The sequence below is a fragment of the Sus scrofa genome, chromosome 16 (genome assembly GCF_054392235.1).
Source record: "Sus scrofa isolate SSC_HxYL_T2T_F1_AM1 chromosome 16, Sscrofa_HxYL_maternal_Yorkshire_Landrace_v2.0, whole genome shotgun sequence".
NCBI classification, from domain to species: Eukaryota; Metazoa; Chordata; class Mammalia; order Artiodactyla; family Suidae; genus Sus; species Sus scrofa.
Window position 1 is genome coordinate 88211779 of NC_139398.1, and position 20989 is coordinate 88232767.

General features: G+C 47.0%; 1 long non-coding RNA gene across 1 annotated transcript in view; it reads right to left on the reverse strand.

Annotated features, from left to right (window-relative positions):
- The window catches only part of LOC146395709 (uncharacterized), a 119375-nt gene that overhangs the window by 27296 nt on the left and 71090 nt on the right, over positions 1 to 20989 (reverse strand). Inside the window, exons 3-4 of the long non-coding RNA XR_014831070.1 lie at positions 8915 to 9398; positions 7663 to 7820 (exon numbers count right to left, since the gene is read on the reverse strand). This is a non-coding gene — a long non-coding RNA (uncharacterized LOC146395709). The remainder of the gene's footprint in view (positions 1 to 7662; positions 7821 to 8914; positions 9399 to 20989) is intronic.

Consider the following 20989-nt stretch of genomic DNA (forward strand, 5'->3'; position numbering starts at 1 on the left):
ACAAAACCAAACGACTTTCTCAATAAATCTTTCCATTTTCTTATAAGCACAACACATCACAAGTCTCCTTTTCTACCTACGTGTTTTGGAAGTCCTATTAGATGTAATTTATAAATATTATGGGAATTTGGGTCAGGATTATCCAAATTCCTTTTGTTTATATGCTATTGATTTACCATGTTTTAATAAGAAGAATGCCTAGTGTGAAGCCTATCATTACATCTGAATGATTTTCTGTCTTTGAGACACAGATGCTCCGTGGTGGGTGCTGAGAGCCCCAAGACCAGCCCTGAGCTGGCCATGCAGTCCTGTGTCCATGCTGCCACCCTTCCAGGCATCGCAGCCCCCCAGGCACCGGTGCCCCACCTGTGACCTGCACTCCATGGCCCCGTGTACATCCTCATACCCACCCATCCGAACCCACGCCCTGCCCACTTCTGCTCACGTGACCCCCAGCTCCTGCAGCCACCAAAGTGAATGGAATCGCAGCTCCCTACAGGGTTTCTTCAGCCTCACTCTCGTCTGCTCTGAGCATGGTCCCTCTGCCATTAAAGACTCCTGTCCCAGGACACGTGGGAGAGGCCCCACCTCCACGCGCCAGGGCTCACTCCAAATATCCCCCTGCTTTCCTGAAACACTGGAAGCTTCTCTGCTGAACCCCTCCCAGCGAAATGCTGCTGGGACCCCATGTGTGTGGTTTATGGGAGAAACAACACCCTGGCCAGGATGGGCGGTGGGTCCTCCAGGCACAAGACCCAGTGGAAGCCCAGAAACTGCTTTTCAAGTGGAGAATTGTGGTTGGCCAAAGAGGGCATGGCCTTGACCCAGAACTCTAGGATCTAAGCTGCAATGCCCCTGTGGGGATCCTAGAGGCCCAAGGCCATCTCTCTCTGAGACCCCATCACAGCCAGCAACCTGGGGTCGGCAGACTCACTCCATCCAAGTGGCAGGATGGCTCTCAACAGGGGCCTCTGGAGAACCATTCCATTTCCAGGTCCTGCTCAAAAGTAGTGGGGAACGACGGACAGTAAACCTTCTGGCGGTAAGGATTTCCACGGGGAAAAAGATAAGCAGGTAGCAGAGGAGAGAGGGCGGGGACAGAGCTGTGATTTGAGCCCAAGGGAAGGAACAACACAAGATTTGAAGTGGGCAAAAGAGGAAGCGGTGGATGTTGGGGAAAGACTGATGCAGGGAAAAGAAGGGGAATGCTTCAGGCATTGGCAAGAATCCGCGGAGGGGGCTTACGACCTCGTCCATCCGCGTTTACTAGGGCAGGGAGCACGCACCTGCTTCCTCAGCAGCACTTTACCGCCTGCTCACAACTCTGGGATGCCTTATAAACCTGTATCTTTTTTCTGAGGGCCCCCAAAGTTTAAAATGTTTCTTTAGACTTAGCGTGAGATGCGGATTTTATATGATCGTAAACCAAAATTGTCACTTTTCTTCTTCTTTCTTAGAAAAGTGCCAATCACCAACCAAGAAGGAGGAGGAGGAAGAAGAAGACCAGGAGGAAGAAGAGAGTTAGGAGACCCGGAGGAGAGCGTGAGAAACTTCCAGGCACAGGCAATAAAGGCTCCAGAAGAGTAGGCAGAGCAAGTTGCCGAGGAGGGACCTGCCGAGAATCTACGGGCTGAAGACAGGAGTGGGTCTTTAGGTTGAGAGTGCACTCTGACTTCTGAGTGTGTGTGTGTGTGTGTATATAAATTATTATTGTTATGCTATATCATGTAGTGTAATAATATCATATTAGTGTATATAATATTATATGTTGTATATTACATAATATAAATATATGTATATGTTACAGAATATTTTTAATATTATATTACATATTATGTTAAATATAATAATACAGTGAAATATATAATGTAATATTAAAATTAATAATATATTATATATTATTATATATAGTGTAATGATAATATATCATGGCATATGGAATGATTGGCCAACAGGGACCTGCTGTCCAGCCTAGGGAACTCTACCCAATATTCTGTGATCATCTATGTGGGAAAAGAAGCTGAAAAAGCACTGGGAACTCTGTGTGGCCACTTGTGATGGAGCCGGATAATGTGAGAAAAAAGAATGTATACATGTATGGGTGACTAGGTGACCTTGCCGTGCAATCGAAAATTGACGGAAGACTGTAAGTCACCTATAAGGGAAAAAATAAGAATCATTGTAAAAGAAGCAAAAAAGAATCTGAGAAAGAATGGGTGTGTGAACATGTATAACTGAATCGCCTTGCTGTCCAGCAGACAGGGCCATGACCTTGTCAATCAACCGCCTCAATAAAACAAAAATCATACCTATCAGTACACAGTGTTCTACAGTTTGCATAATCTCAAAACTTTGAGTGTATGCATATATAAGTGTATACACATTATCTATAATAATACACAACATAACATTAAACATAGTAATACATGACAAGTCTTTTCATTCCTAATCATTTCGCATATGTCATGTCATTCTACAGTATAATTATGTGGTAAATAATTTATTATAATCTATATAATTATAATGCATGATAATATATGATGTAATATCTATCATGTTAATGATATAATATAGATATATTCCAGCCATATTTTAAGGAGATATTGCAAGATATCAAAGATAAAGATAAAAATTTTTGAAGTACCAAAGAAAAGACTGTCTTATCTCAGAAGAACAATTAAATTCTCAGCAGGCTTTCTTCTTATCAAAGAAGGCGTCCCAATGCAAACAGTGTAATAAACTACAAAGCCTAAAGAAAATAATTATCCTCCTAGGATTCTTCCAACTAGCTACCAAAAGATGACCTTAAAAAAAAGAAAAAAAAATAGCTCAGAGGGAAAGTGTGGTATACAAGAGAAACATTAATGAAATGTAAACGGAATTAGTTATTTAATATAAAATAATAACAAGCTTTGGGGTTAAAAAGTTAAAAATAAAACTCTAAACCTGTTAAAAACATGGAGGTATCCAAGCACGGTTACCGCAGGCTAAGGTCCACACTGCCTTCGGGGCGGGGGGTGGGGCAGAAATGATGCACCTGCCCAGTCAGTGTCGGACGGACACAGTGTGAAAGTCAAGGGTGGCAACTGAAAGGACAGGAAGGTACAGCTGAAATCTTACAAGACTCGAAACGCTTTATCAACAAAGCACAATGGTTTCTTCACCAGGGAAGGAGCGAAAAGATGGTTCAGCAAGATTGCCCTGTATACTAGATAAACATTCAAAAATCGATTGCTCTTCTGCTTTTACCCATAATAACCACTTACAAAAATGAAGTAGAAAGAGAAATTACACGTGTAATAACATAGCTACTGCATGTCTAGGCAGTAAAGCAGCTGATGGTGTGCAGAACCCCCCCCCCCCCGGGTCCAGAGAGGCCGCCTTCCCAGAAGTCACTGCGGCTCAGGGATAATCACAGCATCTCAGCCCCTTCGAACGTTCCCCGGGCTCCCTGGGGTGGCAGTGTCACCTCGTTTGGAACCGAGACCGCGCAGCAAAGGCAAAGCCGGCCGAGCATCCTCGGCGTTTTGTCTTGTCCTTCGGTTGCGCTCCAGCCTCTCGCTGGCCACTTTCGCAGCCCTCTTTGCTCCCACCTGGGGCCTCCGCTGATATTCTGCAAGCTTCCAGGGTCCAGGGTTGAAGCTGTGAGATGTTTTCTGTATTTTAGCCTCACTCTCAGCTAGCTAACTAGCTTCATCCAAACAGGATTTAGGAGAAAGAAGCCTTGCATAAAACTGCCCTTTTCCCTTGAGGGCGAGAAGGACAGTTTACATTTTTCAAGCAAAATAGAAGATATTAGTCCTTGACTATCCAACATGCAGCTTCATCCTAAAGGAGACACCCCCTTACAAAAGGCAGGCAGGGCTCCCTTAAGTACTGTCTTCGCAAATGTTTATTTTGGGATCATTAAAGAGCAGGAGAAATGAAAACCTGAAGCATCGCAAACCACGGCGGATCAAGTGCATCAGGAATTAGGAGAAACAAATAGTAACAGAGGAAGAAGGAATGCGACTGTCGGGGTTTTTTATTTCAGTTTACTTTTCTAGGCAGGCATCCAGAATACCAGACTTCCTGGTTCAAAGTCAAGATGCCTGATGATGCCGTCAGATCTTTCATTTTAACTTTCACCAGTGGCCATGTCCCCCTTGGGGTTCACACAAGGTGACTTGGCACAGGGTTCTCAGAATGACCCACCAGATGGCTACCCTTGCATGGGCTTCGGGTCAAGTTTGTCAGATTAACTCTCCCGTCTTTTAGGAGAAGCTCCCACTTAGGACAAGCCTCTGTCCCGCCTGTCAACAGCCTCCCCACTGGTTTTCAACGGAGGACAGCTATCCTCACCCCAAATCTCGCCAGCCCCCTTCAGAGCCAGGCCATTAGACGCCAGTGGCAGCTGGTCATCGGTGCCATGACCTTCTGGTCACCGAGTCCTCTGAGCAGAGCAGGACAACAGCGACTGTCTTTAGCACGTTCCGCTTGTCTCTCGAGTCATCTCACTAAATGGATTGCTCCAGAGGGGGAGCATGCCAGGCGCTATAACATTCACTGGTGATGCAAACGCAGCTAAGGCACAGCATTGGCCTTATGTTCTGAGAATATCATAGGAAAACACAAATAAATGCCTCAACTCGAGTTCCTGCTGTGGCGCAGCAGAAACAAATCCAACTAGGAACTACGAGGTGGCAGGTTCGATCCCTGGCCTCAGTGGGTTAAGGATCTGGCATTGCCGTGAGCTGTGGTGTAGGTCGCAGACATGGCTCGGATCCTGTGTTGCTGTGACTGTGGCCTAGGCCAGCAGCTGTAGCTCCGATTCGACCCCTAGCCTGGGAACCTCCATATGCCTCAGGCGTGGCCCTAAAAAATAAACAAACAAATAAATAAATAAATGCCTAGAGTGCAGTCCTGTCTTATGACACGAGCATGTTCGAGAACCCCGGGGCGGGGGCTCTCAAGGGAGGGTCCAGTCTGCTTGGGGGATGTGTGGGGCTCTCCGGAAGGATGAATAGATGGGAAAAGAAGAAAGCAACTTAGGGGGTCCATATATGCATTCCCTCACTTCCTCACTGTCCGCCCAGAAACACTCACGGAGAGCCTCCCACGTGCCAGGCACTGAGCCAGGCGAGGGGAGCGGGGAAGGAGGCTGACAGAGGTGTGTCCTCGTGGGCAACTCGACCTCAGCGTGTCTGCTGAGGACCTAGCGGTTCTTCCAGAATGATGGAACTGTCCCAGCGTGAAAGGGGTCCTGCTGGCCGGTCTGGGATAATTCACCAGTGTAAATACTAAGAGTGCCAGACTGTAGCCCTTTTGGTAAAATAGGAATCCATCAACCCGTATCTTCTCGGCAGAGGGAACAGCAAGGCAAACTCGATACCAGAAGGAGTTTGGTATGTTTGGGAGAAAACATGGGAACAAGATTCACATCTGATGGAAAAAGAAAGTGTCCCTGTCCTTAATATACAGACCCCATCCAGGAATAGAGGAGGAAAGCAAAATTATTCCCAAACGAATGTGGCTGTAAATAAATTGTTCACAGAGAAGAAAATGCAACAGGAGGTAAAACATAAAAAGATGTTCATTCAGGAGCTCCCACTGGGGCACAGTGGGTTAAGAACCTGACTGCAGCAGCTTGGGTCACAGCGGAGGTCCAGGTTTGATCCCCGGCCTGGGCTCAGTGGGTTAAGGATTTGGCATTGCCATAGCTGTGGCGTAGGTAGCAGCTGTGGCTCAGATTCAATTCCTGGCCCAGGAACTTCCATACACCATGGGAACAGCCATTAAAAAAAAAAAAAAAAAAAAGTTCATTCAAAGGAAATATCAGAGAGAATCAAATGAAAATGAGGTTTGTGTTTTTTGTTTTGTTTTTAACCACCAAATTAGAAGTTTGGTGTTATATTTTAGTGACATGCTTATTTTGACCTCAGAAAAGTTTTTAGAATACTATGTATGGTTCTAAGTAGCCTCGTTCCAGTTGTGCCACATCTGCAGAGAGAGGGAGAAAACGGGACAGACAGGGAGGGAGAGGGAGCCCCTCTGAGATACCGCAATGCGCAACCCGCTTCGCTTGTGTTCTAGAACTGGTGTCCGGGTTTCTTTCTCTCCTCCCATCTAGGCCTTGACACTTGACAGGGCATCTCTGCCTCACTCACTTTTGTGCCTTTCAGATTAGCACAGTGCCTGAGACACAGCCTGGCTCCTAGTACACCCAGGCTGAATACTGAATGCAGAGATGAGTGACTAACATTTCTAGAAGTTCCCCGGCGGCCTAGTGGTTAAGGATTCGGCACTGTCCCTGTGTGGCTCAGGTTTGACTCCTGGCCTGGGAACTTTTGCAGGCCCCAGGCACAGCCAGAAAAAAAAAAAAAAAACCTACGCAAAAAAGTCAGCAGTTCCCTGTAAGAGTCCATCGACCTGGCATTCTAGCTTCATACTTTTAAGATACCTTATAACAACTTATAAATGTCTATGAAACCGAGTCCATTTGTATGTTGCAAATACTGTTTTCTGAGAGTGCCAGCTATCATTCTAAGTAAAATCGGAACCCATAAGGATTGCCCCTGGAACACTGCAGCAAAACACGATCACGTCTGCAGGAGAAGCTCTTATGTTTAAAATCAGAAGAGCCTTAACACCCCTTGTTGTGCAAAAGATGCATTTTATCTTTGAGTCAGTAAGCCAGGGAGCAGAAGAGACATCAACACCGTGCAAGCTAGGAATTAGGATAGATGGCTTATCCCTGGTGAGCCTCATCTGGGCAGGAGTCAAGCCATCACCTCTGTTGCATCTGTTGCTGCTACACTTCAGGGAAGTGCTGCAGGTTCTGGTTACAGACACCTCGGACGCCTCACTTAAGAGGGGGTGTGATATGACTATAACTCCTTCTGTCCGACCCCTTCAAAGCCTTTTAAGTGTTCTGAGCCACACTCTGGCCCAGCAAAGGCGCCACAGTCAGTAAATTTCTGTTTCTGCCTGATCAAAATAAAACTCTTCATCTTCACCAAAAGGTGCAGAGCTAAATGAGCTCATGCTCAGAGGCGCTGGCCAGAGAGCAGGAGTGACTGGCCCATGACGCCAGGCGAGCCCTCCTCTGACTGGGTACTGAACGCATCATTGGGTCATATACTGAGCACTGGGCTCCTCCTTCAAATTTTAAATGAGGGGACAGATCTTCAAAACGTCACATATCTCATGAGTAACTAGAGCTGGCGTCCTGCAGCGGGATCTCTGATTAAAATGTATCCTGGAGTTCCCACTGTGACTCAGCAGGTTAAGGACCTGACATAGTCTCCCAGAGGACGTGGTTTCCATCCCTGGCCTTGCTCACTGGGTTAAGGATCCGGTGTTGCTGTGAGCTGTGGGGTGGGTGGCAGGGGCGGCTCAGATCCCACATTGCTGTGGCTGTGGTATAGGCCAGCAGCTGCAGCTCCCATAGGACCCCTAGCCCAGGAACTTCCATATGCTGCAGGTGTGACCCTAAAAATAAACAAATAAATAAATAAGTAAATAAATAAATAAAATGTATCCTTTTTCCACAGGACATTGAGTCCAACAAGATGCAAGAGACCTTTTAGTAAACTTTAGCTGCTGAATCTTCCTGGCTCTTCCTAAAATGTTCTGGTCTGCCGTAATTACTTTCTGTTGAAATAATAACTAATGATCACTTACTGATCCCCCTCGGTGTGCCGACCCCGCGAGGCCAGCCGCAGGGATGAGCGGGGTTCCGCAGGATGCAGGAAGGGACATCAAGGTTCGTGAGCAGAAGTGGAAGAAGTCGATCAACCGGGAGCAGGCTGCTTACATCAGCTCAGTCTGGAGCAGAGAAACTGCAAGGGAGAAAACCGCCACGTCACAGGCCATTGAGTGTAGCCGGGAAGACAGGAGGGTGACGGGGTGGGCATTAAGCTCTGAGGCAGAGCTGACCTCGCTTTTCTGCTGCCCCATCAACAGGACTTGCGCCTGGGCTGCTCTAATGGGCCATCACACCCTCCGAATGCAAGGAACAGTCACGGAGGATGGGGTGTCGTGGTCTCACGGGCCTCGCCCGGGGAAGGTGAAGGAGGCATTCAGAGCGCCTTGGACGGCGGCAGTGAGTGATGTCCCAGCATCAACGTGAGGCTCCCCGCGCTGGAAATCGCGCCTGGGCACCGCTGCCCCGCTTCTCCCCCTGCTCATGCGCAGTGTCTGTGCAGTGACGTCAGGGGGGCAGCGTCTGCCTCGCTTCCCATCCTCGCTGCTCACACTCTGGAGGCTTGTGTGCCAGTGAAGCCGCTGGAGGGAGGCTGCATGCTCTGCAGCATCCTTCCTGCCCCTTGGACCGCCGGGGTTAGGGGTACAGGGCATCGCAGATGAGGAAGCACAGAGAGGTTAACCTGCCAAGGTCACATGGGATGGAGAGAACAAAGCCAGGGACTGCGGGATGTGTGCTCTTGACGGGCCGGTAACAGTGATGGCAGCAGTGGCAGCAAACATGTCCCCACAGCACTGCGACCACCAGGCCCTGTGCTCAGCACTTTGACACGTTGCTGCGCTTGCACGTACCAGCTCGTGAAGTAACATTGCAGCGCTTGGGCTCACGTAGCAGTGCTCAGGTCCTGACTCACAGAGGGGTCAGGTTGCCTGCCCAGGTGACACAGCTCCTTAGGGACCAGAAGCCTAAAGCCTTAGCCCTGCAGGCAAAGCAGGTGTTTGTGTCCTCACGAGTCACAGTCTGTCCCCAGGGCCCCCTGGGTGCTGCGGTGCGATGAGCACCGGCAGTGATGCTGGACTTCACCAGCCACCCTTGGCACAAGGAATCCTCCTTGCTGTAGAGAGAACACTGGCAGATGGGACCTGGCACATTTCTGGCACTGCCCTGCTCACCACCGCCTCAGGCACCCTGAAGGAGGTCAGGCCCCGTGGTGCTTGGATGGTGTCTTACCTGCCTCCCCGGCCCCCGAGCTTCAGCAGCCCTTCTGGCACCACTCACAACACCGGAGAAGGGCTTCTTCACCTGCTGATGGGCGTCTTTCGTCCCCACACCTCTGATTTAGGGGTGACATCAGTGGGATTTTCGGAGGAGTGCCTCACTCCTTCTTCTTTCATGTCCTTGTCCAGTGACTCATCTCAGAGCCCACAGGGTGGCCGGTCCCCATAATGAGCACACGCAGCCAGCAGGTGGGGGTCCCTCCCAGGGCTGCTCCAGTCTTTGTCCTTGACCCACGGCACGTGACGCCGGTCCCTCTTATTCAAAACAGAGAGGATCACCCCGCCGTGGAAAGCCGCTGTCTGGGCTCTGCTCGGCAGCTTCGCTCGCCCAGAATCAGAGGACCTTTGTGTACGAAGAGCTTCGGGTGGGAACCGACTTTTTCCTTTTTACGTTCCCGTCCCCGGGTTACCATTCCATCCTCACTCTGCACCTCGTTCTGTTTGGGGGCAGGAATGATTTTACAGTAAGTTAATTATGCTCTGCTCTCATCTCACGCATCATTAGAGAAAGGCAGATCAAAACTACAGTGAGGTACCACCTCACACAGGTGAGAACGGCCATCGTTAAAAGTGTACCAATACAAACGCTGGAGAGGGTGTGGAGAAAAGGGAGCCCTCCCGCACTGCGGATGGGAATGGAAATTGGTACAACCACTATGAAACAGTATGGAGATTCCTCATAAAACTAAATATGGAATTACCATATAATCTAGCAATCCCACTCCTGGGCGTGCATCTGCACAAAACTATCATCAAAAAGATACAGGCGCCCCTATGTTCACAGCAGCAGTGTTCACCATACCCAAGACGTGAAACAACCTAAATATCCATTGACAGATGAATAAACTAAAAAGATATGATACATATATATGCAATGGAATACTACTCAGCCATAAAAAAGAATGAACTAATGTCATCTGCAGCAACAGGGATGCAACTAGAGATTCTCACACTAAGTGAAGTAAGTCAGAGAAAGACAAATACCACATGGTATCACTTATATGTGGAATCTAAAATATGGCACAAATGAACTTGTCTACAAAACAGAAACAGACTCAGAGACATAGAGTACAGACTTGTGGTTGCCAAGGAGGAGGGGGGAGGAAGGCGGATGGACTGGGAGTTTGAGGCTAATAGATGCAAACTACGACATTGAGAATGGATAAGCAATGAGGTCCTGCTGCGCAGCACAGGGAACTACATCCAGTCTCTTGGGATAGACACGATGGAAGAGAATATAAGAAAGGAAATGTATATATATGGATGACTGGGTCACTTTGCTGCCCAGCAGAAAAGGGCACAACATTGTAAATCAACAATACTTTTTTTAAAAAGAGGAACTGTGATCTTTTTTATATAAAATAGGAGAAATAAATGATAATCTGAAAAATATGTAGACAATGCCTTTTATTTATCCTTCTAAGAGTTCATTAGATGTTTTGTTTCTGGCTTTTAAGAAAGGTTCCCCCATCCAATAAAGACATTAACATAATCTCATTACATTTATTGCTCCCAAGGATAAACTAACAGGGGAAGAAAACGTCTCTAGCAGATGCCCAGCCATAGATGTCACTGCAAAGCAAAGAACCATAAATGCTTTCATCACTATTCCAGGGGCAGGAGCGGCTGTGAAAGGCTGGTAGCTCTTCTCCCCCAAAGTCAAATATTGGACGAGTTTGTGGTGGCTGTTTATCGACTGTGTTTCCCTCCGATCTCTCACTCTCTATAGATTTTACCTTCATGGTGTCTTTGCAGAATCAATCCCCACATATAACTGAGAACTTGGTTTGTGTTGCCTGAGAGGGGCTGCCTCTTACGTTGCACCTGATTTGAAAAGGCTGTCCCGGGAACATCTCATCTACCTGTGATCTGAACAGACACCAGGCGGGCAGAGGGGCCAAGGGTGCAGGAAGCCAGGGTGGGGGATCCCTGGGTAAAAGAGACTGAGGTCCCAGGTGGTCTCCCCAGCTGGACCCCTAAAGAACATCATGACCCTGGGACGTTAAAGATGTCACGTGACCGACACCCGGTCTCCGGTCCGGAGTGACAGGGATAGCAATGCCTGCTGCCCACGCTCCTCCTGGGTATCCTGGAGGAATTAGCAAGACAAGGTTTATGTAATAACCGTTCCTTCCAGGCTCAGGACTGCACGACTTAGAAGAGCTAGGCGCTGCTGTCAAATATTCACTGGGCATCGTTTGTGTTCTGCTGGCTCTGGGTTATGGCCCTACAGCTGTGCCGCTGTGCTAATCTCTCGGAACGTCAGGGAGAACTCTGCGCATGTTTGTCCATCTTAATGAGACCCCATTTGCACAAGAGCAATGGGTTTTCCGAACGGACACGGTATCAAGACGCCAAATAGCCCTCCTTTGGAGGGTCCTTAAACAGCCCGCGTTTGTGTTCTGAGAAGCGCTGACCTGCTTTGGTCCTTCCTGTTCTGGGCTTGTCCCTACTGTGCACCCAGGCGAGTGGCCGCAGAAAAGGAGCATCGAGACAGATACATGGCCTCATCTGACTCTTTGGTGCATTTGGGCAACCGTGATGAGCTTCCAGGTAAAAACAGTGTACTCACAACTTCCAAAAGGGTCCCTGCCCTCTCCTATGCTTTCTTTATTATATAGAAAATCCAGAGCCGCCACTAGGTAAAGACTTTGTCAACGATTGGCTTATTGATTAATGGACTCCTGGGCTACTCGGAGGTTTGGGGGGCAGGAAGAAAAAGAAATATCTGATGGGATCACCAGGAAACCCCTTCAGGATGGAAGGAGAGGGGGGCTGAGCGGGCCAGGAACTCGGGAAAACAGAGCAGGACGAGAGAGTCCTTACCCCGGAGAGAATCCAGAAAGGTGATGAGTGATGCTCCAGCCAGGGGTGTGTATGGGGGAGGGGCCACGTGCACGCAGACTCTGTCGTTGGGGCCCCTGTGTTCCTGATGCCACATGCTCCAGGACTTTGGGGGGAAAGAGAATCAGAACCTCTAGGATGGACCATGGAAATTCCAGGCTCTGATTTTTTCAGCTGGAGCGAACGTTCCTCCCTCCACCCACAGAAACCATAATTTCAAGTCAGGAGGTCCTGCTGATGAAAATCAGACAGAAGTCGGCAGGGTAAGTCTGCCGATGCCATGGTCACTCCCAGAGGTCTTCTGCCGAATCTAGGGATGATGGTGCCTCATTACTGAGGGCTTTCTTGAAGTCAGGTGTCATCCTGAGTGCTTTAGACATGCTGTCTCATCACGTGTCACGATGCCAGACCCAGTGTGCACGGCTTGCAAGCCCATTGTGAGGGTCTTGAATCGGACCTCTGTGCTTCTAAGACGCAAACTGTTCCAGGTTGCTCTCAGACTGAGGGGGAGGCAGCACTGTTTGCTTCCTCTGAGGTTAAGAACTTCAGGAGTTCCCTTGTGGTGCAGTGGGTTAAGGATCCGGCAACGTCAATGCAGCAGCTCGGGTTGCTGCTGTGGCTCAGGTTTGATCCCTGGCCAGGGACATTCTTCATGCCTAGTTGTGGCCAAAAAATAAAAATAAAAAATTAATTCCTTCTTCCAACGTAAGCTTCTGTCCTCTAATTTCTGCATGGACTTGTGTACCTTACATTTCTGGAACCAAACTTGTTCTCAGGATCAGGAAACAAGACAACCCCGTGCATCTCCGAGGTTATGTTTCTGCGGAGTGACTACACGTAGGTCTCCTTGTGAGCGCAGTGTTCTGTGTGTATGAATGTTATTTTCTCCCTGAGGAAGACCTCTGTGCTTCTCTTGATGAGAAAGAAAAAGGCTCTTTCTAAAAGCATTTTAGAAAATAGAGACAGAGTAGGAAGAAAATAAAACAGACACACTGACACACATGCCCTCTCATAGTCCCGTGCGTAGTCTCATATACAAGACACATCACACTTCTGTCCACACAAACGCACTCACACAGCCGCTTAGACCCACACAGAGAGACCCACACCCATTCCCAGCACACTCGTGTGCAATCACATGCAATGAAACACACACACGTATTTATAAAAGGGATCATGCCATAATTTTGATTGGATGTTTGTCTTTTCGCCTATTGTTATTTAACAAAATGTTCCCGTGTCAAATAACACATAGGCACTTTTATTTTAATGGTGGCATACTGTCTTATCTGATGGATCTGCCACAACTTATGCATTGAATGTACTGCTTTTAGACAAGCGGTTTTCTTTACCGTCGACTTTTATAAACAAGGGTTTTGTGTCACCCTTGTAAAGTGGCCCTGGTTTGCTTTTCATTGGGAAAAACTCCAGTAGAAAAGAATGAGACCAAAATCATATTTTCAGACTTATCACACACACACATAACCAAATAGAAGCATATAAAACCCCAAAGATACATATAAATTTGGCTATAAATGCATACATAACAACGTGGCGCCAAGGCACCCTCTCCTGAGAATTGACTGGGATTTGCCTTTTTCCTCCCAGGCTCCTCCCAGGAGGGAGGGGCCACCACACCACAGTCCCTGCTGGGCTGAGATGGAGAAAAACGAGATTGCACGCATGCGCAGTTGATTTCCTTGGACATTGTGGACGTAAAGCATCTTTTTTCTTTCCCTTTGGCCATGTGCATCTCGCCTTCTCCGAAAAGACCACTTATAAACACTGCCTGTGTTTTTGTCTCTTTTTGTGGCTAAGTCTGTCTTCACGAGTCCGTAAAGCTTTTTTATTAAGAAGAATATTAACCCTCTTCCTCTGATGTGTACTGTAGACACACACACACACACACACACACACACACACACACACACACACACCCAGTGGTCCATTTACATTCCTATTTGTTTATGGTGAGATTTCTGCTTTCGGTGTAGGTGCAGTAAGAGGACATGGATTTACTCTCCAGCTCGAAAAGATAAAAGACGGACACACTCTATTAAATGATGGTTTTTAGGAGTTCCCGTCGTGGCGCAGTGGTTAACGAATCCGACTAGGAACCATGAGGTTGCGGGTTCGATCCCTGGCCTTGCTCAGTGGGTTAACGATCCGGCGTTGCCGTGAGCTGTGGTGTAGGTTGCAGACGCAGCTCGGATCCTGCGTTGCTGTGGCTCTGGTGTAGGCCAGCAGCTACAGCTCCAATTAGACCTCTAGCCTGGGAACCTCCATATGCCACGGGAGTGGCCCAAGAAAAAGCAAAGAGACATAAATTAATAAATAAATAAATGATGGTTTTTAAAACCCTGGACATGAGGCTCCAGAGGTCAGAGAAAGCTAAGAGACAGAAAGCCCGGAGCCGAGCCCTGTTGTCGCTCGGGCTTGCTGCCCGCAGAAGGTGGGAGGAGGAGCGCGTGAGCTCCCGGAGACCAAGGGGGTTGGAGCCCACGGGGCAGGTGACCAGGGATCGGCACGTGTGACAAAACTACCAGAAAGAAGGGTGAAGGACCCAGGGTTGGGGAACAGCATCAGAGCTCTCGCTGGCTGGGCTTAGTGCCTCTTCCCACCAGCCAGAGAAAATCTCCCGATGCCCAGAGCACCCACTAGAGGACAAGAAGGGGCAGGGCTAAGCAGTGGGGGAACTAACACTGGACTAAAGACGGTTCCGACCCCCCCAGCTCGGTTCAAAAGCAAGCTCTGTGCCATATATTAGATTCCAGATGTAAGTGATATCATCCGGTATTTACTCGGCCCAAATGGACCTGTCTACAGAAAAGAAGCAAAGGCATGGACGTGGGAAACAGACTTGTGCTTGCCAAGTGGGAGGGGAGGGAGTGGGATGGACTGGGAGTTTGGAGTTAGTAGATGCAAACTATTGCATTTGGAGGGGATACACAGTGACATCCTGCTGTATAGCACGGGGAACTATATCCAGTCTCTCGTGATGGAACATGATGGATGATAATGTAAAGAAAAGAATGTATATATATATATATATATGTATATATATGTATATATATATGTATGATTGGGTCACTCTGCTGTATAGCAGACATTGACAGAACATTGTAAATAAACTATAATAAAATTTTTTTGTGTGTCTTTTTAGGGCCACACCTTCGGCATATGGAGGTTCCCAGGCTAGGGGTCTAATTGGAGCTGTAGCCACCAGCCTACACCACAGCCACAGCAATGCAGGATCCGAGCCACATCTGCGACCTACACCACAGCTCATGGCAACGCAGGATCCTTAACCCACTGAGTGAGGCCAGGGATCGAACCCACAACCTCATGGTTCCTAGTCGGATTCATTTCCACTGCGCCACGACGGGAACTCCTAAATTTTTTTTAAAAAAGGCAAGTTCTGAAGGAACCACACTGTCTCTGGCTACCTTTGCAACCCCACGAATGTAGATGAAGAGCAGTTACAGAAATGCAAGACTCTTCCTCACCCAGGGTAAAGTGCGCATCTGGCTTCCAGTCAAAATCCATCAGCTCCACAAAGAAGTCAGAAAACACACATCTCAATGAGGAGAAAAGTCAGTCCGTCAAAAATGGCACTGAGAGAGTCAAAGCAGGGGTATGACTCGACTCCCTGTGCTCAAGGGCCTGTAGTGATGACTGAGCCTGTTATGTGGAGACACAAAAGTTATAAAAACATCCAAGTTACACTTCTAGAGATGAAAAGTACTACCGATTATAGAAACAAAATGTAGTGGGTGTTGTTAATATAAGATAGAGATTGCAGAAGAAAAAAATCAGAGAATCTAAAGACAGAGCGATGATAAAAAGTGGAATCTAGGAGTTCCCACTGTGGCTCAGCAGGTTATGAACCTAGTATCCATGAGGCTGCAGGTTCTATCCCTGACCTGGATCAGGGGGTTAAGGATCCGGCGTGGCTGTGGCTGTGGCATAGCCCAGAAGCTGCAGCTCCAGTACAGCAGGAATTTCCATATGCTGCACCTGGGGCCCTAAAAAGCAAGAGCAAAATCCAGGGAGAAAGAAGAATTTTAAAATATAGGAATGGTGGGACACCTTTAAGTCCTCAGACATCTGACTGGCGTCTGCGGAGAAGAGAAGTAAGGACGGAGAGACAGAAGTCATTTGAAGTACTAACTGCCAAAACTTTCTCCAAATTGGATGAAAGTGACAACCCTACAGTTCCAAGAAGTAAATCTTAAAAGCAGCCAGAGAAAAAAGGTGCTTCAGGTACAGAAGAACAAAGAAGAGGATGAGAGTGGATTTGCTGTCAGAAGCGGAGTAAACTCGACGATGGGAGAGAAACCGCTTTAACGTCCTAAAAGAAAACTGTCAACTTAGACACAGCCCGACACCCGGAAAATATCTTTCAAACATTACGGAGGCAGAAGGACTTTTCTCAAGCTGCACAAAACCTGGAAGAATTCATCATGAGAAAACGTGCAGGACAAGAAATGCTAAAGTTGTCCTTCCAGAAGAGATGTTACCAGATGGAAGCCTGGACCTAACAGAGGCAGGAAGATTCGGGGATGGTCCATGCAGGGGTAAGAGCGAGAGTTCTTTCTTGTTTATTAGTTACAGGTTTTAAAAAAACAACCGGTCATTAAAAGCAAAAATAACTAGTGTGTCATGGGGGTTAGTCCATACGTGGCAGTAAGAATAGATGCCTATCGGCACACAGTCCAGGAGAGGAGAAACGAAAGTACCCACACGGAGTTCCCGTTGGGGCGCAGCGGAAATAATCTGACACGGTTCCATGAGGTCGCCACTTCGATCCCTGGCCTTGCTCAGTGGGTTAAGGATCCGGTGTTGCTGTGGCTGTGGTGTAGTCCGGCAGCTGCAGCTCCGATTCGACCCCTAGCCTGGGAACTTCCATATGCCACAGGTGCAGCCCTAAAAACCAGAAAAAAAAAAAAAAAGGAAAGAAAGTACCCACACTCTCGGAAGGCAGCATGGATTATTTGAGGGAGACTACGCATAAGTCCTTGTCCTTCTCATCTTTCTTGATTTTGAATCAATCAAATATTTCAGTATGTTTCTTCTATTTTTGCTGATTACACATACTCTCTCGTTATTCTTTTGGAAACACACCAGAAGTAAAAACACACATGCCTGGCTTATGCAATTTAGTAATTAATTTATTTTTGCTTATATTTATTTACTTTTTTTAAATTAAAGTATAGTTGATTTACAATGTTGTGTCAACTTCTGCTATAGAGCAAAGTGACCCAGTCCTATTTTTTTTCCATCATGGTCTATCCCAGCGGATTGGATATAGTTCCCTGTGCTATACAGTAGGATCTCACTGATTATCTAGTCTATTTTTTATCTTTAATATATGTACATCTATCTATCTATCTATCTATATATCTTTTTTTTTTTGTCTTTTTAGGGCCACACCCACGACACACGGAAGTTCCCAGGCTAGGGTCTAATCGGAGCTGCATCTGCAGGCCTGCGCCACAGCACAACAGCGCCAGATCCGAGCTTCACCCTTGAGCCACACCACAGCTCAGGGCAACGCCAGATCCTTAACCAAGTGAGGCCAGGGATCAAACCCAAGTCCTCAAGGATACGAGTCAGATTCGTTTCGGCTGCCCCTTATTTTTCATATTTTTTTAATTACAGTATACTTGATTTACATTTCTTCAATTTCCATGGCGCAGCAAGGGGACCCCATCATACACAGTTCCCCGTGCGGTACAGCAGGGCCCCACCGCTTCTCCATTCTAAATGTAACAGCTTGCGTGTCCTGACCTCAAAGGCCCGTCCATCCCACTCCCTCCCCACCCCCTTGGCAGCCACAGGTCTGTCCCCGACGGCTGCGAGTCTGTTTCTGTTTTGTAGACAGGTTCATTTGTGCCGCATCTTGGATTCCACATGTAAGTGATATCGTGTGGTATTTGTCTTTCTCTTTGTGACTTACTTCACTGAGTATGAGAGTCTCTAGTTGCACCTGTGTTGCTGCAAATGGCACTATTTGATTCTTTTAATGGCTGCGTAGTATGCCACTGTGCACATGTACCACTTCTTCTTAGGCCATACATCTGCCGAGGCTACAGACACGGGAGAAACAGTAGGAGCCACATTCCTAGGTCCGAGACTGGGGATTAAAGCAGCATCAGCACTAAGTCGAGTCTGCGTCTCCTGATTATGAAGATTGGTCAACTCCTGGACGTCCCTGAGTCCAGGTTAGAAGAGATTTATTTCCTCTGCAGCTGCAGACCAGAGAGAACCCAGGGAGAACTTGATGGGTTTCTCTTCATAGTCACTCTTTTTCTTTGCAAAAGGCAGATCTGGGACAAGTCCCCAAATAGTAGCAACCAAAAATGTCCATGTGGAGGTAGGAAGTACCCAAAGAAAGAGAATGAAAAAAAAAAAAAAAAAAAGGAGTTCCCGTCATGGTGCAGCAGAAACGAATTCGACTAGGAACCATGAGGCTGTGGGTTCGATCCCTGGCCTCACTCAATGGGTTGAGGATCTGGTGTTGTCGTGAGCTGTAGTGTTGATTGGAGGCACAGCTCAGATCCTGCATTGCAGTGGCTGTGGCGTAGGCCAGCAGCTGTAGCTCCGATTAGACCCCTAGCCTGGGAACTTCCATATGTCATGGTTGCAGTCCTAAAAAGCAAAAAAAAAAAAAAAAAAAAAATTAAAAAAGAAAGAAAATGAGCCTGTGGTCTTGGAAGGAAAATCACTTTGTGGAGGGGAAAAAAAAAAAACCTCTTTCTTGGAGAAAAAATCATTTCATGCCTTTCTTTCTCATTATGCAGAAATCAAATCTGTTTTGGTCAAGTAGTATTTTGCCTTCCCAGGCTCCTCCCTCTTGAACGTGAGCCAATGATTATGGAGGCGGCGAGTCTGAAGTTCACGGCACACTCAACCCATCTCTGCTGGGGAGCTCAATACTTTAACTCATCCATTGCAGATTGCCAAGGGTTTTCCAACTTGGCACAGAATGGAAGAGTTTAGCAAGTTTTGGAAGATTAATGAAACCAATAGCCCTTAAAAGGCAAAACTACTGTCCGGGGAAAAAGAATACAAAAGGTATCTTCATTAGCAGTGGATAAAAGCCTCTCAAGCTCTTTCTGCTCATGTTTCATGTGAAGTGTGCTTGCCACATAAACCAGGGGTTTTCAAAGGGAGAACCAGAAAGGAAGCCCACATTACTTGAACAAGCTTGTGAAACAGCTCATGGGACTGTTTATTCATTCATTTTTACCAAGAAATTCCAATTTACATACCTTTTAGATTATGGGAACAGCTTTTATTTTAGAACTAAATTTTCCTACGTTGCAGGGACAATACTGATTTGCTTCAAATTAGCTTTTATGACATTACAATCTCACCTTTGGGTCTTTCCTCTGCCCTGGCCCAGAAAACATTATTTCCTTCCAGAATTTGGTTCACTTTTTTTTTTTTTACCAAAGAACTTTTCTCTTAAAAAAAAAAAGAGTCAAAAGCCCAGATTGCTGGGAAAATCTAAACTTTCCTTAATTGTACCACAGCCATTGTTATCACTTGATGATAGAATCAAAAATAGCACAGTTATTTATAGTATAAAAACCTCAGTGTGCTTGGACTGTTCCAACCAGCTACTTCCCCCAGTGGCATCATAAAGTTGTGTTTCCTCCTGGATCCTCCAAATACCTGAGGGCAGTGTGTTCCAGAGAGGATGAGAAACTTGACCTCAAACCAGAGAGTCTGTGTTTAGGATCTTTGTTCTATTTGAGTCTTGAGATTAACCTCCTTGCATTGCTGGTTCTAGGAGGATAGAGCAGCTCTGCGCACTGTCACTGTTCAAGATAAAATTGGACCCAACGAAGTCCCAATTCTAGCTATAAAAAGCTGACAGCAAGCGCTGTTTGTATGTGGTTAACCATTAATTTTCATAATGTCACTTTGCGTTGCTATTTGGGGTGCTGTAATTAATACCATTCGGGTATATATCAGTTTTAACTCATATTTCACTCCAAGTGAAATCTTGGCAGCCAGGGTAGGGTATAAAAATAAGCAAAGGGCTAGACTATTTTTAGAGTGCCAAGGAGTTCTGAATTAAATTCCGGAATGATTATTGAAATGACGTGGGCAGCAGTCAAGCCCACCAGATCATAAGGTCCTCAGGAAGGCATAGCCCACAGAGAGGAAGGCACTGGGAGGCCAGCACTGGTGAACTGACCCGGGATGACAGCACGTGGGCTGGACTTGGCTGCCAGTGATACACTGTCACGGCCTCTCAGGATAAGCCTGGAGCGGGTCTCTGAAAAGCCCTTGTTACCCAAAGAATTGGCATGAGGGGTGAGAGGGAGCGTGAACATTAAGTAATGAGTAATTTTCCGCATTGACTGTGTCTTTTTAGATGCGAGGAATTGGAACATGGGGAGGTTAAACGAATTAGCGAGGTCACACAGGTATGGAGGCAAAAGGCTACGATGGAAAAATAGGAAGCAGTAGACACCCAAAGAATATTATTAATGGACTGATTCCACAGGGAATGAATCCTGAAAGTTCTGGAAACACTGACCAGGACTCTGACAGCAAAAGCTCAGCCTCGTGGGTCAGTCTGAGGTTAAGGTAGGTGCTATGGATGGCCCAGGGTCCAACTGGATACGGATCCTCTTTGGGGGGACCCAGTGTAGGCACAAAAGAGGTGTCTGTCTGCTTGGCTTTGTCCCAGCAATCCTTTCTACTCTGCAGATGCGCCAAAACGAAACCAAAGTGAGGAGAGAGAGCGAGAAAGAATCGCTCACCCGGCCCTTAGCATCTGGCCAGTTGCATTCATGCGGGATTTCTGATGTGCCTGCCTGTCATTCTCACCCGATCCCTGTGCCCTGGATGTGGCATAAGCGAAAATGGAGTACAGTGAGGGAGCAGATTTTCATTTATTAAACCCGAGCACTCTTCAAAAGAAAATCCTTTGTATCCGTGGCAAAATAAGTCTTACCTAAGGAAGAGCTAAGCTTCATGTTTCTCTTGGCCAGATGGATTTTATGTAGCATCTGTGGGTAATTCTCTTAGTAGATATCCACCCTTCCATCTGGATGAAGCTTAATTATTACCAAACCCAGTTACCCAACGGCACAGAGACAAAGAGGAGAGGGGGGAGAAAGGGACTCGTTCATATCAAACATTTCTAAGGTCAATTTTGTCATTA